At 40.7% G+C, this 18,727-nt stretch overlaps 5 non-coding genes across 5 annotated transcripts; all 5 read left to right on the top strand.

Annotated features, from left to right (window-relative positions):
- Positions 1-4,257: 4,257 nt before the first annotated feature.
- On the top strand, positions 4,258-4,330 carry trnar-ucu (transfer RNA arginine (anticodon UCU)). Its single transcript has one exon. It is a non-coding gene; the product is annotated as a tRNA-Arg (tRNA).
- A 1,976-nt stretch (positions 4,331-6,306) lies between these two features.
- Positions 6,307-6,379, top strand: trnar-ucu (transfer RNA arginine (anticodon UCU)). The gene has a single exon. It is a non-coding gene; the product is annotated as a tRNA-Arg (tRNA).
- A 1,492-nt stretch (positions 6,380-7,871) lies between these two features.
- On the top strand, positions 7,872-7,944 carry trnar-ucu (transfer RNA arginine (anticodon UCU)). Its single transcript has one exon. It is a non-coding gene; the product is annotated as a tRNA-Arg (tRNA).
- A 568-nt stretch (positions 7,945-8,512) lies between these two features.
- Positions 8,513-8,585, top strand: trnar-ucu (transfer RNA arginine (anticodon UCU)). Its single transcript has one exon. It is a non-coding gene; the product is annotated as a tRNA-Arg (tRNA).
- Positions 8,586-13,606: 5,021 nt separating this feature from the next.
- trnar-ucu (transfer RNA arginine (anticodon UCU)) lies at positions 13,607-13,679 on the top strand. Its single transcript has one exon. It is a non-coding gene; the product is annotated as a tRNA-Arg (tRNA).
- Positions 13,680-18,727: the final 5,048 nt, after the last annotated feature.

Below are 18,727 nucleotides of genomic sequence, written 5' to 3'. Positions count from 1 at the left end.
TCCATTTATTGTGAGTTCAAGTATTGTATTGGGTTACCTGAAAGTGGAGGGATGAAGTGGAAGTGTGCAGGGCAGTTAACCAAGTGATTTAGGGATCGAAACCATCCTCTGCTATTCAGTTTGCTTTTTCAGTTTTTCCTGTGCTTTTCGATGTAAATGCCGTTCTGGTAAAGCCACAGCAGTGATTTAACCAGTTTTTTAAACGTCTGAGTGTTTTCTATCCACACAGACTAAGCAAATGCATATACTATATTCCTGGCATGAGTAGCAGGGCGCTGAAATGTTGCGCGATTTTTAACAGAATGTTCAAAAAAGTAGAGGGTCGACTGAAGAGGTTAACAGGGATAAAAAAGGAGAATTTCATGGGCATGTCTCTGTGCCCTCCGAAATGCATTTTCTTTTTACAACTGCTTCTATCAGTTCGTATAGGTCATGCTGATCACACATTTCCACAGTGACTTAAGACACTGACCGCCTAATCCATTTATTGTGAGTTCAAGTATTGTATTGGGGTTCCTGAAAGTGGAGGGATGAAGTGGAAGAGTGCAGGGCAGTTAACCAAGTGATTTAGGGATCGAAACCATCCTCTGCTATCCAGTTTGCTTTTAGCAATTAAGTGCAAACAGAAGAGAAGAGCTGGGCACATAACACAGAGGTTGATGGATCGAAGCTATCCAATTCTACTTTTAGAAATGAAGTGTAAACAGGGATTTTTTTTTAAATTGGAGAATTTCATGTGCATGTCTCTGTGCCCTCCGTGATTCTTTTTTTATTACTGCTTCTATCAATCCATATAGGTCATGCTGATCACAGAGTGCCACAGTGGCTTAAGACACTGATCTCCTATTCCATGTATTGTGAATTCAAGTATTGTTTTGGGGTACCTGAAAGTGGAGTGATGTAGTGGAAGTGTGCCTGGCAGTTAACTCAGTGATTTATGGATCGAAACCATCCTCTGCTATTCAGTTTGCTGTTAGCAATGAAGTGCAAACAGAAATATTAAACCATAATTTCACGGGCATGTCTCAGTGCCCTCCGTGATTATTGTTGACAGCTTCTGTCAGTTTGTACAGGTCATGCTGATTACAGAAGCGAAGCGGAAGCGTGATGTCTACTTTAACCACGTGTACGATCGGTCGAAACCACTCTCTGCTATCCAGTTCTTTTAACCTCTTAAGTCGACCCTCTACTTTTTTGAACATTCTGTTAAAAATCGCGCAACATTTCAGCGCCCTGCTACTCATGCCAGGAATATAGTATATGCATTTGCTTAGTCTGTGTGGATAGAAAACACTCAGACGTTTAAAAAACTGGTTAAATCACTGCTGTGGCTTTACCAGAACGGCATTTACATCGAAAAGCACAGGAAAAACTGATCACTGAAAATGGGAAAATATATCCATGCGCTACTTGATCCCATTGATAAACGTGAACCACAATTAATTGACTGAGGTTGCAGTACCTACAGCTTCCACACGGTGTCTAGAGTCTTGTCATTTCCCTTCAAGTTTTTTCTTGGTCAAACACATGCAGGACACCGTATCTAATCCGGTCTAGGACCGGATATTTTCGTTGAGTTTCTAGCCGGACATTTTTCCAGACGGACAGCTAATGATCTTTACATCGCCTCCTGATGAATTTTATCGCTTATTAACGTTTACTAATACCTAAAGTTGCATTACAAACGTATTTGAAGTGTTTTGTGAAAGTTTATCGTCGACTTTTTGAATTTTAAAAATGACGTTACGTTTTGAAACGATGTTTTTTTCGTTTATCACACAGTCTACATATAACGATATCTAGGCTTTATATGGACCGATTTAATGGAAATAAAGACCCAAATAGTGTTTATGGGACATCTAGGAGTGCCAACAAAGAAGATGGTGAAAGGTAATGAATGTTTTCTATTTTATTGTGCGGTTTGTGTAACGCCGAAATGCTAATTATTTTGTTTACGTCCCCTGTGGGTCTTTTGGGGTGTTGCATGCTATCAGATAATAGCTTCTCATGCTTTCGCCGAAAAGCATTTTAAAAATCTGACTTGTTGCCTGGATTCACAACGAGTGTAGCTTTAATTCGATACCCTGCATGTGTATTTTAATGAACTTTTGAGTTTTAACTAATACTATTAGCATTTAGCGTAGCGCATTTGCATTTCCAGAGCTCTAGTTGGGACGCAAGTGTCCCGAGTAGAAGCAACAGGTTAAAGCAAGTGCCCCAGTGGCCTAATGGATAAGGCACTGTCCTTCTAAGCCAGGGATTGTGGGTTCGAGTCCCATCTGGGGTGGATGAATGCAAAGTCTTATGGAGGAAGAGAGATCAGCACATAACACAGAGTTTGATGGATTGAAGCTTTCCCATTCTAATTTTAGAAATGAAGATTTAACAGGGATAAAAAAGGAGAATTTCATGGGCATGTCTCTGTGCCCTCCGAAATGCATTTTCTTTTTACAACTGCTTCTATCAGTTCGTATAGGTCATGCTGATCACACATTTCCACAGTGACTTAAGACACTGACCGCCTAATCCATTTATTGTGAGTTCAAGTATTGTATTGGGGTTCCTGAAAGTGGAGGGATGAAGTGGAAGAGTGCAGGGCAGTTAACCAAGTGATTTAGGGATCGAAACCATCCTCTGCTATCCAGTTTGCTTTTAGCAATGAAGTGCAAACAGAAGAGAAGTGCTGGGCACATAACACAGAGGTTGATGGATCGAAGCTATCCAATTCTACTTTTAGAAATGAAGTGTAAACAGGGATTTTTTTAAAATTGGAGAATTTCATGTGCATGTCTCTGTGCCCTCCGTGATTCTTTTTTATTACTGCTTCTATCAATCCATATAGGTCATGCTGATCACAGAGTGCCACAGTGGCTTAAGACACTGATCTCCTATTCCATGTATTGTGAATTCAAGTATTGTTTTGGGGTACCTGAAAGTGGAGTGATGTAGTGGAAGTGTGCCTGGCAGTTAACCCAGTGATTTATGGATCGAAACCATCCTCTGCTATTCAGTTTGCTGTTAGCAATGAAGTGCAAACAGAAATATTAAACCATAATTTCACGGGCATGTCTCAGTGCCCTCCGTGATTATTTTTGACAGCTTCTGTCAGTTTGTACAGGTCATGCTGATTACAGAAGCGAAGCGGAAGCGTGATGTCTACTTTAACCACGTGTACGATCGGTCGAAACCACTCTCTGCTATCCAGTTCTTTTAACCTCTTAAGTCGACCCTCTACTTTTTGAACATTCTGTTAAAAATCGCGCAACATTTCAGCGCCCTGCTACTCATGCCAGGAATATAGTATATGCATTTGCTTAGTCTGTGTGGATAGAAAACACTCAGACGTTTAAAAACTGGTTAAATCACTGCTGTGGCTTTACCAGAACGGCATTTACATCGAAAAGCACAGGAAAAACTGATCACTGAAAATGGGAAAATATATCCATGCGCTACTTGATCCCATTGATAAACGTGAACCACAATTAATTGACTGAGGTTGCAGTACCTACAGCTTCCACACGGTGTCTAGAGTCTTGTCATTTCCCTTCGAGTTTTTCTTGGTCAAACACATGCAGGACAACGTATCTAATCCGGTCTAGGACCGGATATTTTCGTTGAGTTTCTAGCCGGACATTTTTCCAGACGGACAGCTAATGATCTTTACATCGCCTCCTGATGAATTTTATCGCTTATTAACGTTTACTAATACCTAAAGTTGCATTACAAACGTATTTGAAGTGTTTTGTGAAAGTTTATCGTCGACTTTTTGAATTTTAAAAAATGACGTTACGTTTTGAAACGATGTTTTTTTCGTTTATCACACAGTCTACATATAACGATATCTAGGCTTTATATGGACCGATTTAATGGAAATAAAGACCCAAATAGTGTTTATGGGACATCTAGGAGTGCCAACAAAGAAGATGGTGAAAGGTAATGAATGTTTTCTATTTTATTGTGCGGTTTGTGTAACGCCGAAATGCTCATTATTTTGTTTACGTCCCCTGTGGGTCTTTTGGGGTGTTGCATGCTATCAGATAATAGCTTCTCATGCTTTCGCCGAAAAGCATTTTAAAAATCTGACTTGTTGCCTGGATTCACAACGAGTGTAGCTTTAATTCGATACCCTGCATGTGTATTTTAATGAACTTTTGAGTTTTAACTAATACTATTAGCATTTAGCGTAGCGCATTTGCATTTCCAGAGCTCTAGTTGGGACGCAAGTGTCCCGAGTAGAAGCAACAGGTTAAAGCAAGTGCCCCAGTGGCCTAATGGATAAGGCACTGGCCTTCTAAGCCAGGGATTGTGGGTTCGAGTCCCATCTGGGGTGGATGAATGCAAAGTCTTATGGAGGAAGAGAGATCAGCACATAACACAGAGTTTGATGGATTGAATCTTTCCCATTCAAATTTTAGAAATGAAGATTTAACAGGGATAAAAAAGGAGAATTTCATGGGCATGTCTCTGTGCCCTCCGAAATGCATTTTCTTTTTACAACTGCTTCTATCAGTTCGTATAGGTCATGCTGATCACACATTTCCACAGTGACTTAAGACACTGACCGCCTAATCCATTTATTGTGAGTTCAAGTATTGTATTGGGGTTCCTGAAAGTGGAGGGATGAAGTGGAAGAGTGCAGGGCAGTTAACCAAGTGATTTAGGGATCGAAACAATCCTCTGCTATCCAGTTTGCTTTTAGCAATGAAGTGCAAACAGAAGAGAAGAGCTGGGCACATAACACAGAGGTTGATGGATCGAAGCTATCCAATTCTACTTTTAGAAATGAAGTGTAAACAGGGATTTTTTTTAAAATTGGAGAATTTCATGTGCATGTCTCTGTGCCCTCCGTGATTCTTTTTTTATTACTGCTTCTATCAATCCATATAGGTCATGCTGATCACAGAGTGCCACAGTGGCTTAAGACACTGATCTCCTATTCCATGTATTGTGAATTCAAGTATTGTTTTGGGGTACCTGAAAGTGGAGTGATGTAGTGGAAGTGTGCCTGGCAGTTAACCCAGTGATTTATGGATCGAAACCATCCTCTGCTATTCAGTTTGCTGTTAGCAATGAAGTGCAAACAGAAATATTAAACCATAATTTCACGGGCATGTCTCAGTGCCCTCCGTGATTATTTTTTGACAGCTTCTGTCAGTTTGTACAGGTCATGCTGATTACAGAAGCGAAGCGGAAGCGTGATGTCTACTTTAACCACGTGTACGATCGGTCGAAACCACTCTCTGCTATCCAGTTCTTTTAACCTCTTAAGTCGACCCTCTACTTTTTTGAACATTCTGTTAAAAATCGCGCAACATTTCAGCGCCCTGCTACTCATGCCAGGAATATAGTATATGCATTTGCTTAGTCTGTGTGGATAGAAAACACTCAGACGTTTAAAAAACTGGTTAAATCACTGCTGTGGCTTTACCAGAACGGCATTTACATCGAAAAGCACAGGAAAAACTGATCACTGAAAATGGGAAAATATATCCATGCGCTACTTGATCCCATTGATAAACGTGAACCACAATTAATTGACTGAGGTTGCAGTACCTACAGCTTCCACACGGTGTCTAGAGTCTTGTCATTTCCCTTCGAGTTTTTTCTTGGTCAAACACATGCAGGACAACGTATCTAATCCGGTCTAGGACCGGATATTTTCGTTGAGTTTCTAGCCGGACATTTTTCCAGACGGACAGCTAATGATCTTTACATCGCCTCCTGATGAATTTTATCGCTTATTAACGTTTACTAATACCTAAAGTTGCATTACAAACGTATTTGAAGTGTTTTGTGAAAGTTTATCGTCGACTTTTTGAATTTTAAAAAATGACGTTACGTTTTGAAACGATGTTTTTTTCGTTTATCACACAGTCTACATATAACGATATCTAGGCTTTATATGGACCGATTTAATCGAAATAAAGACCCAAATAGTGTTTATGGGACATCTAGGAGTGCCAACAAAGAAGATGGTGAAAGGTAATGAATGTTTTCTATTTTATTGTGCGGTTTGTGTAACGCCGAAATGCTAATTATTTTGTTTACGTCCCCTGTGGGTCTTTTGGGGTGTTGCATGCTATCAGATAATAGCTTCTCATGCTTTCGCCGAAAAGCATTTTAAAAATCTGACTTGTTGCCTGGATTCACAACGAGTGTAGCTTTAATTCGATACCCTGCATGTGTATTTTAATGAACTTTTGAGTTTTAACTAATACTATTAGCATTTAGCGTAGCGCATTTGCATTTCCAGAGCTCTAGTTGGGACGCAAGCGTCCCGAGTAGAAGCAACAGGTTAAAGCAAGTGCCCCAGTGGCCTAATGGATAAGGCACTGGCCTTCTAAGTCAGGGATTGTGGGTTCGAGTCCCATCTGGGGTGGATGAATGCAAAGTCTTATGGAGGAAGAGAGATCAGCACATAACACAGAGTTTGATGGATTGAAGCTTTCCCATTCAAATTTTAGAAATTAAGATTTAACAGGGATAAAAAAGGAGAATTTCAAGGGCATGTCTCTGTACCCTCCGAAATGCTTTTTTTTTTTTACAACTGCTTCTATCAGTTCGTATAGGTCATGCTGATCACACATTTCCACAGTGACTTAAGACACTGACCACCTAATCCATTTATTGTGAGTTCAAGTATTTTATTGGGGTACCTGAAAGTGGAGGGATGAAGTGGAAGAGTGCAGGGCAGTTAACCAAGTGATTTAGGGATCGAAACCATCCTCTGCTATCCAGTTTGCTTTTAGCAATGAAGTGCAAACAGAAGAGAAGAGCTGGGCACATAACACAGAGGTTGATGGATCGAAGCTATGCAATTCTACTTTTAGAAATGAAGTGTAAACAGGGAATTTTTTTTAAATTGGAGAATTTCATGTGCATGTCTCTGTGCCCTCCGTGATTCTTTTTTTATTACTGCTTCTATCAATCCATATAGGTCATGCTGATCACAGAGTGCCACAGTGGCTTAAGACTCTGATCTCCTAATCCATGTATTGTGAATTCAAGTATTGTTTTGGGGTACCTGAAAGTGGAGTGATGTAGTGGAAGTGTGCCTGGCGGTTAACCCAGTGATTTATGGATTGAAACCATCCTCTGCTATTCAGTTTGCTTTTAGCAATGAAGTGCAAACAGAAATATTAAACCATCATTTCATGGGCATGTCTCAGTGCCCTCCATGATTATTTTTTGACTGCTTCTGTCAGTTTGTACAGGTCATGCTGATTACAGAAGCGAAGCGGAAGAGTGATGTCTACTTTAACCACTTGTACAATCGGTCGAAACCACTCTCTACTATCCAGTTCTGAAAAGCAAGTGCCCCAATGGCCTAATGGATAAGGCACTGGCCTTCTAAGCCAGGGATTGTGGGTTCGAGGTCCATCTGGGGTGGATGAATGCAAGTTCCCATGGAGGAAGAGATATCAGCACATAACACAGAGTTTGATGGGTCGAAGCTTTCCTATTAAATTTTTAGAAATGAAGATTTAACAGGGATAAAAAAGGAGAATTTCATGGGCATGTCTCTGTGCCCTCCGAAATGCATTTTCTTTTTACAACTGCTTCTATCAGTTCGTATAGGTCATGCTGATCACACATTTCCACAGTGACTTAAGACACTGACCGCCTAATCCATGTATTGTGAATTCAAGTATTGTTTTGGGGTACCTGAAAGTGGAGTGATGTAGTGGAAGTGTGCCTGGCAGTTAACCCAGTGATGTCTCAGTGCCCTCCGTGATTATTTTTTGACTGCTTCTGTCAGTTTGTACAGGTCATGCTGATTACAGAAGCGAAGCGGAAGCGTGATGTCTACTTTAACCACGTGTACGATCGGTCTAAACCACTCTCTGCTATCCAGTTCTTTTATAGAAAGTGCCCCAGTGGCCTAATGGATAAAGCACTGGCCTTCTAAGCCAGGGATTGTGGGTTCGAGTCCCATCTGGGGTGGATCAGTAGAACTTCCTATGGAGGAAGAGCGATCAGCACATAACACAGAGTTTGATGGATTGAAGCTTTCCTATTAAATTTTTAGAAATGAAGAAGTAACAGGGATAAAAAAGGAGAATTTCATGGGCATGTCTCTGTCCCCTCCGAAATGCATTTTCTTTTTACAACTGCTTCTATCAGTTCGTATAGGTCATGCTGATCACACATTTCCACAGTGACTTAAGACACTGACCGCCTAATCCATGTATTGTGAATTCAAGTATTGTTTTGGGGTACCTGAAAGTGGAGTGATGTAGTGGAAGTGTGCCTGGCAGTTAACCCAGTGATTTATGGATCGAAACCATCCTCTGCTATTCAGTTTGCTTTTAGCAATGAAGTGCAAACAGAAATATTAAACCATAATTTCATGGGCATGTCTCAGTGCCCTCCGTGATTATTTTTTGACTGCTTCTGTCAGTTTGTACAGGTCATGCTGATTACAGAAGCGAAGCGGAAGAGTGATGTCTACTTTAACCACTTGTACAATCGGTCGAAACCACTCTCTACTATCCAGTTCTGAAAAGCAAGTGCCCCAGTGGCCTAATGGATAAGGCACTGGCCTTCTAAGCCAGGGATTGTGGGTTCGAGTCCCACCTGGGGTGGATGAATGCAAGTTCCCATGGAGGAAGAGATATCAACACATAACACAGAGTTTGATGGGTCGAAGCTTTCCTATAAAATTTTTAGAAATGAAGATTTAACAGGGATAAAAAAGGAGAATTTCATGGGCATGTCTCTGTGCCCTCCGAAATGCATTTTCTTTTTACAACTGCTTCTATCAGTTCGTATAGGTCATGCTGATCACACATTTCCACAGTGACTTAAGACACTGACCGCCTAATCCATGTATTGTGAATTCAAGTATTGTTTTGGGGTACCTGAAAGTGGAGGGATGAAGTGGAAGTGTGCAGGGCAGTTAACCAAGTTATTTAGGGATCGAAACCATCCTCTGCTATTCAGTTTGCTGTTAGCAATGAAGTGCAAACAGAAATATTAAACCATAATTTCACGGGCATGTCTCAGTGCCCTCCGTGATTATTTTTTGACAGCTTCTGTCAGTTTGTACAGGTCATGCTGATTACAGAAGCGAAGCGGAAGCGTGATGTCTACTTTAACCACGTGTACGATCGGTCGAAACCACTCTCTGCTATCCAGTTCTTTTAACCTCTTAACCTCTTCAGTCGACCCTCTACTTTTTTGAACATTTTGTTAAAAATCGCGCAACATTTCAGCGCCCTGCTACTCATGCCAGGAATATAGTACGTTCATATGGTTAGAATGTGCGTATAGGAAACCCTCGGAAGTTTTTAAAACTGGTTAAATCACGACTGTGGCTATTACATAACGTGCGTTACATCGGAAAGCGCAGGAAAACCTGATCACAGAAAATGGAAATAAATATCCTTGCGCCACTACCGCAATTGTTAACAGTGAGCCGAATTAGATAAGACCGAGCATTCAACTCCCACAGCATCCCCATGTTGTCGAGTATCTTGTGAATTTAATCATCTTTGATTCTTGGTTGAACCGAAAGAGGGGCACCGCTTACCTCCGGTCTCCGCCCAGATCATTCCGGAAGAGCTCTCTCCTGAAATTTTTTCCAAGACGACAGCTAATGATATCTACATCGCCTACGGATGATTTTTATCGCATATTAACGTTTACTAATACCTAAAGTAGCATTACAAACGTATTTCGAAGTGTTTTGTGAAAGTTTATCGTCTACTTTTTGAATTTTAAAAAATGACGTTACGTTGTGAAATCGCTGTTTTTTTCGTTTATCACACAGTCTACATATAACGATATCTTGGCTTTATATGGCCCGATTTAATCGAAATAAAGACCCAATAGTGTTTATGGGACATCTAGGAGTGCCAACAAAGAAGATGGTGAAAGGTAATGACTGTTTTCTATTTTATTGTGCGGTTTGTGTAACGCCGAAATGCTAATTATTTTGTTTACGTCCCCTGCTGTGCTTTTCTGTTGTAGTGTATTGGTGCATGCTATCAGATAATAGCTTCTCATGCTGTCGCCGAAAAGCATTTTAAAAATCTGACTTGTTGCCTGGATTCACAACGAGTGTAGCTTTAATTTGATACCCTGCATGTGTATTTTAATGAACTTTTGAGTTTTAACTAATACTATTAGCATTTAGCGTAGCACATTTGCATTTCCAGAGCTCTAGTTGGGACGCAAGCGTCCCAGGTAGAGGCAAGAGGTTAAGTCGACCCTCTACTTTTTGAACATTCTGTTAAAAATCGCGCAACATTTCAGTGCCCTGCTACTCATGCCAGGAATATAGTATATGCATTTGCTTAGTCTGTGTGGATAGAAAACACTCAGACGTTTAAAAAACTGGTTAAATCACTGCTGTGGCTTTACCAGAACGGCATTTACATCGAAAAGCACAGGAAAAACTGATCACTGAAAATGGGAAAATATATCCATGCGCTACTTGATCCCTTTGATAAACGTGAACCACAATTAATTGACTGAGGTTGCAGTACCTACAGCTTCCACACGGTGTCTAGAGTCTTATCATTTCCCTTCGAGTTTTTCTTGGTCAAACTCATGCAGGACACCGTATCTAATCCGGTCTAGGACCGGATATTTTCGTTGAGTTTCTAGCCGGACATTTTTCCAGACGGACAGCTAATGATCTTTACATCGCCTCCTGGTGAATTTTATCGCTTATTAACGTTTACTAATACCTAAAGTTGCATTACAAACGTATTTCGAAGTGTTTTGTGAAAGTTTATCGTCGACTTTTTGAATTTAAAAAAATGACGTTACGTTTTGAAACGATGTTTTTTTCGTTTATCACACAGTCTACATATAACGATATCTAGGCTTTATATGGACCGATTTAATGGAAATAAAGACCCAAATAGTGTTTATGGGACATCTAGGAGTGCCAACAAAGAAGATGGTGAAAGGTAATGAATGTTTTCTATTTTATTGTGCGGTTTGTGTAACGCCGAAATGCTAATTATTTTGTTTACGTCCCCTGTGGGTCTTTTGGGGTGTTGCATGCTATCAGATAATAGCTTCTCATGCTTTCGCCGAAAAGCATTTTAAAAATCTGACTTGTTGCCTGGATTCACAACGAGTGTAGCTTTAATTCGATACCCTGCATGTGTATTTTAATGAACTTTTGAGTTTTAACTAATACTATTAGCATTTAGCGTAGGGCATTTGCATTTCCAGAGCTCTAGTTGGGACGCAAGAGTCCCGAGTAGAAGGAACAGGTTAAAGCAAGTGCCCCAGTGGCCTAATGGATAAGGCACTGGCCTTCTAAGCCAGGGATTGTGGGTTCGATTCCCATCTGGCGTGGATGAATGCAAATTCCTATGGAGGAAGAGAGATCAGCACATAACACAGAGGTTGATGGATTGAAGCTTTCCCATTCAAATTTTAGAAATGAAGATTTAACAGGGATAAAAAAGGAGAATTTCATCGGCATGTCTCTGTGCCCTCCGTGATTATTTCTTGACTGCTTCTGTCAGTTTGTACAGGTCATGCTGATTACAGAAGCGGAAGCGTGATGTCTACTTTAACCACGTGTACGATCGGTCGAAACCACTCTCTGCTATCCAGTTCTTTTAAAGCAAGTGTCCCAGTGGCCTAATGGATAAGTCACTGGCCTTCTAAGTCAGGGATTGTGGGTTCGAGTCCCATCTGGGGTGGATGAATTCAAATTCCTATGGAAGAAGAGAGATTAGCACATTACACAGAGTTTGATGGATTGAAGCTTTCTGATTCAATTATTAGAAATGAAGATTTAACAGGGATAAAAAAGGAGAATTTCATGGGCATGTCTCTGTGCCCTCCAAATTGCAATTTTTTTACAACTGCTTCTATCAGTTCGTATAGCTCATGCTGATCACACATTTCCACAGTGACTTAAGACACTGACTGCCTAATCCATTTATTGTGAGTTCAAGTATTGTATTGAGGTACCTGAAAGTGGAGGGATGAAGTGGAAGTGTGCAGGACAGGTAACCAAGTGATTTAGGGATCGAAACCATCCTCTGCTATCCAGTTTGCTTTTAGCAATGAAGTGCAAACAGAAGAGAAGAGCTGGGCACATAACACAGAGGTTGATGGATCGAAGCTATCCAATTCTACTTTTAGAAATGAAGTGTAAACAGAGATTTTTTTTTTAAATTGGAGAATTTCATGTGCATGTCTCTGTGCCCTCCGTGAATCTTTTTTTATTACTGCTTCTATCAATCCATATAGGTCATGCTGATCACAGAGTGCCACAGTGGCTTAAGACACTGATCTCCTAATCCATGTATTGTGAATTCAAGTATTGTTTTGGGGTACCTGAAAGTGGAGTGATGTAGTGGAAGTGTGCCTGGCAGTTAACCCAGTGATTTATGGATCAAAACCATCCTCTGCTATTCAGTTTGCTGTTAGCAATGAAGTGCAAACAGAAATATTAAACCATAATTTCACGGGCATGTCACAGTGCCCTCTGTGATTATTTCTTGACTGCTTCTGTCAGTTTGTACAGGTCATGCTGATTACAGAAGCGAAGCTGAAGCGTGATGTCTTCTTTAACCACTTGTACAATCAGTCGAAACCACTCTCTGCTATCCATTTTTATTAAAGCAAGTACCCCAGTGGCCTAATGGATAAGGCCTTCTAAGCCAGGGATTGTGGGTTCGAGTCCCATCTGGGGTGGATGAATGCAAGTTCCCATGGAGGAAGAGATATCAGCACATAACACAGAGTTTGATGGGTTGAAGCTTTCCTATAAAATTTTTAGAAATGAAGATTTAACAGGGATAAAAAAGGAGAATTTCATGGGCATGTCTCTGTATCCTCCGAAATGCATTTTTTTACAACTGCTTCTATCAGTTCGTATAGGTCATGCTGATCACACATTTCCACAGTGACTTAAGACACTGACCGCCTAATACATTTATTGTGAGTTCAAGTATTGTATTGGGGTACCTGAAAGTGGAGGGATGATGTGGAAGTGTGCAGGGCAGTTAACCAAGTGATTTATGGATCGAAACCATCCTCTGCTATCCAGTTTGCTTTTAGCAATGAAGTGCAAACAGAAGAGAAGAGCTGGGCACATAACACAGAGGTTGATGGATCGAAGCTATCCAATTCTACTTTTAGAAATGAAGTGTAAACAGGGATTTTTTTTTAAATTGGAGAATTTCATGTGCATGTCTCTGTGCCCTCCGTGATTCTTTTTTTATTACTGCTTCTATCAATCCATATAGGTCATGCTGATCACAGAGTGCCACAGTGGCTTAAGACACTGATCTCCTAATCCATGTATTGTGAATTCAAGTATTGTTTTGGGGTACCTGAAAGTGGAGTGATGTAGTGGAAGTGTGCCTGGCAGTTAACCCAGTGATTTATGGATTGAAACCATCCTCTGCTATTCAGTTTGCTTTTAGCAATGAAGTGCAAACAGAAATATTAAACCATAATTTCATGGGCATGTCTCAGTGCCCCCAGTGATTATTTTTTGACTGCTTCTGTCAGTTTGTACAGGTCATGCTGATTACAGAAGCGAAGCGGAAGAGTGATGTCTACTTTAACCACTTGTACAATCGGTCGAAACCACTCTCTGCTATCCAGTTCTTTTAAAGCAAGTGCCCCAGTGGCCTAATGGATAAGGCACTGGCCTTCTAAGCCAGGGATTGTGGGTTCGAGTCCCATCTGGGGTGGATGAATGCAAATTCCTATGGAGGAAGAGAGATCATCAGAGTTTGATGGATTGAAGCTTTCCGATTCAATTTTTAGAAATGAACATTTAACAGGGATAAAAAAGGAGAATTTCATGGGCATGTCTCTGTATCCTCCGAAATGCATTTTTTTTTTACAACTGCTTCTATCAGTTCGTATAGGTCATGCTGATCACACATTTCCACAGTGACTTAAAACACTGACCGCCTAATCCATTTATTGTGAGTTCAAGTATTTTATTGGGGTACCTGAAAGTGGAGTGATGTAGTGGAAGTGTGCCTGGCAGTTAACCCAGTGATTTATGGATCGAAAGCATCCTCTGCTATTCAGTTTGCTTTTAGCAATGAAGTGCAAACAGAAATATTAAACCATAATTTCACGGGTATGTCTCAGTGCCCTCCGTGATTATTTTTTGACTGCTTCTGTCAGTTTGTACAGGTCATGTTGATTACAGAATCGACTTGAAGCGTGATGTCTACTTTAACCACGTGTACGATCGGTCTAAACCACTCTCTGCTATCCAGTTCTTTTAAAGCAAGTTCCCCAGTGGCCTAATCGATAAAGCACTGGCCTTCTAAGCCAGGGATTGTGGGTTCGAGTCCCATCTTTAGAACTTCCTATGGAGGAAGAGCGATCAGCACATAACACAGAGTTTGATGGATTGAAGCTTTCCGATTCTATTTTTAGAAATGAAGATTTAACAGGGCTAAAAAAGGAGAATTTCATGGGCATGTCTCTGTGCCCTCCGAAATGCATTTTCTTTTTACAACTGCTTCTATCAGTTCGTATAGGTCATGCTGATCACACATTTCCACAGTGACTTAAGACACTGACCGCCTAATCCATTTATTGTGAGTACAGGTATTGTATTGGGGTAACTGAAAGTGGAGGGATGAAGTGGAAGAGTGCAGGGCAGTTAACCAAGTGATTTAGGGATCGAAACCATCCTCTGCTATCCAGTTTGCTTTTAGCAATGAAGTGCAAACAGAAGAGAAGAGCTGGGCAAATAACACAGAGGTTGATGGATCGAAGCTATCTAATTCTACTTTTAGAAATGAAGTGTAAACAGGGATTTTTTTTTAAATTGGAGAATTTCATGGGCATGTCTCTGTGCCCTCCGTGATTCTTTTTTTAGTACTGCTTCTATCAATCCATATAGGTCATGCTGATCACAGAGTGCCACAGTGGCTTAAGACACTGATCTCCTAATCCATGTATTGTGAATTCAAGTATTGTTTTGGGGTACCTGAAAGTGGAGTGATTTAGTGGAAGTGTGCCTGGCAGTTAACCCAGTGATTTATGGATCGAAACCATCCTCTGCTATTCAGTTTGCTTTTTGCAATGAAGTGCAAACAGAAATATTAAACCATAATTTCATGGGCATGTCTCAGTGCCCTCCGTGATTATTTTTTGACTGCTTCTGTCAGTTTGTACAGGTCATGCTGATTACAGAAGCGAAGCGGAAGCGTGATGTCTACTTTAACCACGTGTACGATCGGTCGAAACACCTCTCTGCTATCCAGTTCTTTTACAGCAAGTGCCCCAGTGGCCTAATGGATAAGGCACTGGCCTTCTAAGCCAGGGATTGTGCGTTCGAGTCCCATCTGGGGTGGATGAATGCAAATTCCAATTGAGGAAGAGAGATCAGCACATAACAAAGAGTTTGATGGATTGAAGCTTTCCGATTCAAATTTTAAAAATGAAGATTTAACAGGGATAAAAAGGAGAATTTCATGGGCATGTCTCTGTACCCTCCGAATTGCAATTTTTTTACAACTGCTTCTATCAGTTCATATAGCTCATGCTGATCACACATTTCCACAGTGACTTAAGACACTGACTGCCTAATCCATTTAGTACCCCAGTGGCCTAATGGATAAGGCACTGGCCTTCTAAGTCAGGGATTGTCGGTTCGAGTCCCATCTGGGGTGGAAGAATGCAAATTCCTATGGAGGAAGAGAGATAAGCACATTACACAGAGTTTGATGGATTGAAGCGTCGTATTACATTTATAGAAATGAAGATTTAACAGGGATAAAAAAGGAGAATTTCATGGGCATGTCTCTGTGCCCTCCGAAATGCATTTTCTTTTTACAACTGCTTCTATCAGTTCGTATAGGTCATGCTGATCACACATTTCCACAGTGACTTAAGACACTGACCGCCTAATCCATTTATTGTGAGTTCAAGTATTGTTTTGGGGTACCTGAAAGTGTAGTGATGTAGTGGAAGTGTGCCTGGCAGTTAACCCAGTGATTTATGGATTGAAACCATCCTCTGCTATTCAGTTTGCTTTTAGCAATGAAATGCAAACAGAAATATTAAACCATAATTTCATGGGCATGTCTCAGTGCCCACCGTGATTATTTTTTGACTGCTTCTGTCAGTTTGTACAGGTCATGCTGATTACAGAAGCGAAGCGGAAGCGTGATGTCTACTTTAACCACGTGTACGATCGGTCGAAACCACTCTCTGCTATCCAGTTCTTTTAAAGCAAGTGCCCCAGTGGCCTAATGGATAAGGCACTGGCCTTCTAAGCCAGGGACTGTGGGTTCGAGTCCGATCTGGGGTGGATGAATGCAAATTCCTATGGAGGAAGAGAGATCAACACATAACACAGAGTTTGTTGGATTGAAGCTTTCCGATTCAATTTTTAGAAATGAAGATTTAACAGGGATAAAAAAGGAGAATTTCATGGGCATGTCTCTGTTCCCTCCGAAATGCATTTTTTTTATACAGTTCGTATAGGTCTTGCTGATCACACATTTCCACAGTGACTTAAGACATTGACCGCCTAATCCATTTATTGTGAGTTCAAGTATTGTATTGGGGTACCTGAAAGTGGAGGGATGAAGTGGAAGTGTGCAGGGCAGTTAACCAAGTGATTTAGGGATCGAAACCATCCTCTGCTATCCAGTTTGCTTTTAGCAATGAAGTGCAAACAGAAGAGAAGAGCTGGGCACATAACACAGAGGTTGATGGATCGAAGCTATCCAATTCTACTTTTAGAAATGAAGTGTAAACAGGGATTTTTTTTTTAAATTGGAGAATTTCATGTGCATGTCTCTGTGCCCTCCGTGATTCTGTTTTTATTACTGCTTCTATCAGTTTGTATAGGTCATGCTGATCACAGAGAGACACAGTGGCTTAAGACACTGACCGCCTAATCCATTTATTGTGAGTTCAAGTATTGTATTGGGGTACCTGAAAGTGGAGGGGTGAAGTGGAAGTGTGCAGGGCAGTTAACCAAGTGATTTATGGATCGAAACCATCCTCTGCTATTCAGTTTGCTGTTAGCAATGAAGTGCAAACAGAAATATTAAACCATAATTTCACGGGCATGTCTCAGTGCCCTCCGTGATTATTTTTTGACAGCTTCTGTCAGTTTGTACAGGTCATGCTGATTACAGAAGCGAAGCGGAAGCGTGATGTCTACTTTAACCACGTGTACGATCGGTCGAAACCACTCTCTGCTATCCAGTTCTTTTAACCTCTTAAGTCGACCCTCTACTTTTTTGAACATTCTGCTAAAAATCGCGCAACATTTCAGCGCCCTGCTACTCATGCCAGGAATATAGTATATGCATTTGCTTAGTCTGTGTGGATAGAAAACACTCAGACGTTTAAAAAACTGGTTAAATCACTGCTGTGGCTTTACCAGAACGGCATTTACATCGAAAAGCACAGGAAAAACTGATCACTGAAAATGGGAAAATATATCCATGCGCTACTTGATCCCATTGATAAACGTGAACCACAATTAATTGACTGAGGTTGCAGTACCTACAGCTTCCACACGGTGTCTAGAGTCTTGTCATTTCCCTTCGAGTTTTTTCTTGGTCAAACACATGCAGGACACAGATCTAATCCGGTCTAGGACCGGATATTTTCGTTGAGTTTCTAGCCGGACATTTTTCCAGACGGACAGCTAATGATCTTTACATCGCCTCCTGATGAATTTTATCGCTTATTAACGTTTACTAATACCTAAAGTTGCATTACAAACGTATTTCGAAGTGTTTTGTGAAAGTTTATCGTCAACTTTTTGAATTTTAAAAAATGACGTTACGTTTTGAAAGGATGTTTTTTTCGTTTATCACACAGTCTACATATAACGATATCTAGGCTTTATATGGACCGATTTAATGGAAATAAAGACCCAAATAGTGTTTATGGGACATCTAGGAGTGCCAACAAAGAAGATGGTGAAAGGTAATGAATGTTTTCTATTTTATTGTGCGGTTTGTGTAACGCCGAAATGCTAATTATTTTGTTTACGTCCCCTGTGGGTCTTTTGGGGTGTTGCATGCTATCAGATAATAGCTTCTCATGCTTTCGCCGAAAAGCATTTTAAAAATCTGACTTGTTGCCTGGATTCACAACGAGTGTAGCTTTAATTCGATACCCTGCATGTGTATTTTAATGAACTTTTGAGTTTTAACTAATACTATTAGCATTTAGCGTAGCGCATTTGCATTTCCAGAGCTCTAGTTGGGACGCAAGTGTCCCGAGTAGAAGCAACAGGTTAAAGCAAGTGCCCCAGTGGCCTAATGGATAAGGCACTGTCCTTCTAAGCCAGGGATTGTGGGTTCGAGTCCCATCTGGGGTGGATGAATGCAAAGTCTTATGGAGGAAGAGAGATCAGCACATAACACAGAGTTTGATGGATTGAAGCTTTCCCATTCAAATTTTAGAAATGAAGATTTAACAGGGATAAAAAAGGAGAATTTCATGGGCATGTCTCTGTGCCCTCCGAAATGCATTTTCTTTTACAACTGCTTCTATCAGTTCGTATAGGTCATGCTGATCACACATTTCCACAGTGACTTAAGACACTGACCGCCTAATCCATTTATTGTGAGTTCAAGTATTGTATTGGGGTTCCTGAAAGTGGAGGGATGAAGTGGAAGAGTGCAGGGCAGTTAACCAAGTGATTTAGGGATCGAAACCATCCTCTGCTATCCAGTTTGCTTTTAGCAATGAAGTGCAAACAGAAGAGAAGTGCTGGGCACATAACACAGAGGTTGAT

This window comes from Oncorhynchus nerka, unplaced genomic scaffold (genome assembly GCF_034236695.1).
Source record: "Oncorhynchus nerka isolate Pitt River unplaced genomic scaffold, Oner_Uvic_2.0 unplaced_scaffold_34___fragment_2___debris, whole genome shotgun sequence".
Lineage (NCBI taxonomy): Eukaryota > Metazoa > Chordata > Actinopteri > Salmoniformes > Salmonidae > Oncorhynchus > Oncorhynchus nerka.
The sequence above is the reverse complement of the archived record's forward strand: the minus strand, read 5'-3'. Positions and strand labels throughout refer to the sequence as shown.